This window comes from Ischnura elegans, chromosome 3, assembly GCF_921293095.1.
Source record: "Ischnura elegans chromosome 3, ioIscEleg1.1, whole genome shotgun sequence".
NCBI lineage: Eukaryota > Metazoa > Arthropoda > Insecta > Odonata > Coenagrionidae > Ischnura > Ischnura elegans.
In genome coordinates, this window is record NC_060248.1 from 68291457 (window position 1) to 68294033 (window position 2577).

At 37.5% G+C, this 2577-nt stretch overlaps 2 non-coding genes across 2 annotated transcripts; one reads left to right on the top strand and one right to left on the bottom strand.

Moving 5' to 3' along the window:
• On the top strand, positions 1–82 carry Trnas-cga. Its single transcript has one exon. It is a non-coding gene; the product is annotated as a tRNA-Ser (tRNA).
• Positions 83–1705: 1623 nt separating this feature from the next.
• Trnas-uga lies at positions 1706–1787 on the bottom strand. The gene has a single exon. It is a non-coding gene; the product is annotated as a tRNA-Ser (tRNA).
• Between the last annotated feature and the right edge of the window lie 790 nt (positions 1788–2577).

Consider the following 2577-nt stretch of genomic DNA (forward strand, 5'->3'; position numbering starts at 1 on the left):
GCTGCGGTGTCCGAGTGGTTAAGGAGTTGGACTCGAAATCCAATGGGCGTTGCCCGCACAGGTTCGAATCCTGTCCGCAGCGAAATTATTTTACTACTCTACTCTAGTTTGATTCTTTATTAATTTTAATTGGTGGTAATTAGTTTTTTATCATATGAAAAGCAAAATTAATCTTTTTATTTAAGCTGGAGTAATTTGGCGAATGCCATTCAATTTGTCAGTTAAATAAGCCAATTTGCAGACCCTTCTTCCAATTGTTCCACAGAAATATTACCATCAGTACTTGCAAGACAAGTTCATACCATTCTTTCGCATTTGCTCTAAAAATAAATAATCAGTTTAGTCATAGAGTAAGTATATAAGAGTAAGTAGAGTAAATATACTTACTCTATGCTTTAGTACATGATATAATCTGAATTTTGATTACATAACTTTTTTTTTAATTTTGTGAATTAAGAGAGGATACTAATTGATAGGATAGATCTTCAACTAAACAATACCCTGCGAGCCACCTCTAGGGTGTATGGCAGGGAGCCATCAAATACCATCATGCACCATGCTAGGGGACCGCCACATGGGATAGGTTTCTGAATGTGTGAAGTCAGGCTTGTGAGTATGCAATGTGATTGGAACTTTGGATTACATTATTTTTTGGCTTTGTCTTCGACAGGAAGTGGGAATTCATTCTAAAAGTTCATTCTAGGAGTTCATTTAGGAGGTATTTTTCTACCATCCATGGTATTTTACATCCTGATCTGTCTTTCTCCTATAGTTTACGACAAGGGTCAATTAATAGCGAATAAAAGCGCTATAGTAACGGCATATGATGCTGCGCACCATAAGAAATTCATGAGCGAACATGACGCTTTTTTCTCTATTTTTTCTCACAGCGCAGCGCAGCCTCTTACCTCTGGGCATCCCAATGAAACAAAATGCACGGTTTAGTTATAATTTTTTAAAACTCAAACCCTCAAAAAAAATTCACAAAACTGCAGCAGCATTATGAATGAGATGCTGATCCTGTCCTGATGTTAATACACTGCAATGAAACACTTTGGCTCCTTTTTAAATAAATATTTATGGGGAAAAGTGCGACGTATCTTTACTTCATATGTTACAAATGATTTTCACAAATTATCAGACCCCACCATTTATTTAAAAATATCCTGGAAGTGACTCGCAGTGTAGCACGGAGATTTAGTTGACTACTAACGGTGAAACTAAAGTTGCAAATAAGGTCTTCGCATAACCACTCGAGAGGTTTCCATCGTATAATGCAACATTGCAATTTTCTCAAGAAAGCTCTTATCTTTATGAAATTTTTTTGACGTAAAACAACTCGTTTATGTTAATACCTGGCTGGGCATAGCTCTCAGTAAACATGTAAATAATCTTTCCTTCGCTATTTGTGTATATCTGGGAGCTAAAGGTATTTTAAAGCCATAGGTACTCAGCAATTATACATAATTTCTCAGATAATCAGTTAAACTAACTATACTACAACGCTTTATTCATTTTAGGAAATAATTGTATTAATTTTAAAAATATGCGTTTCATTGCTCGACGAAATGAGGAAAAAAATTATATTGAAAATTATGATAAACTATATTGTAAAAGTACGATCTAAATTGGACTTTATTCATAGAAATTCTGTTAATAGTTTATCGAATAATTAACCGAGCTAAAAATCACGAGAAAAAATTTCCGCTGCGGACAGGATTCGAACCTGCGCGGGTAAAACCCATTGGATTTCAAGTCCAACTCCTTAACCACTCGGACACCACAGCTTCATTGTATGTACGACAGAAGTACTGAAGTCATGGAATTGTGCATTGAAATCCATGAAAAAACATTGACGTCAGACACGTAGATATAAAAATTTGAATGCCCTTAGCTTGCGATTACTGCTCAGCCACCTCGAGCGCATACTTTTCATTTGAGACCATAACGAGGAGAATGCTTCATGAAAATGAGTTATAATTATGACCCGGGAACGTGGTGGTCCACTGGATAAAGCGGTAGGCTATTGAGCAGAGATTTCTGGGTTCAAATCCCGGGTGATGCCTTCGAACACCACCGAGCAAAAATCCACTAAGTGCAAGATGGCCAATGGAGAGGAAATAAATGATCCTGAATAAATGATATCAAATGTCTGTAGCTCAGTCTAGGGTGAGCTCTACCCTCACTCATTCAACCAACTGTTTGGATTAAATCAATATCTGCGTAATTTTACTTAGTTTGTGCAGCACTACTTAGTTTCATTTGAATGGTAACATGTTGCTTAGCTAATGCCCCGTTCACATTACGTTCTTTTTACGCCGGTTAGCCCCGACCATGGTTACAAAACGAGGTGTGAACGCAAGTTCCCGTTAACCGTGGTTGGGATTCTGACCACCGTTTTCCGACCATGGTTGGCGGTAGTTCATGCGTGTGTGAACGCAAGTTGGTTAAAAGCTGGTTAGAAAAAGAAGAAGGCGATGCAGCAACGAAGTGGGATAGGAGGAAAGAAAACAGAAAATAAAGCATTCGAAGAGGAGACGGCCGTTATTGTTGAATTATATTCGTCAGAATTAATTC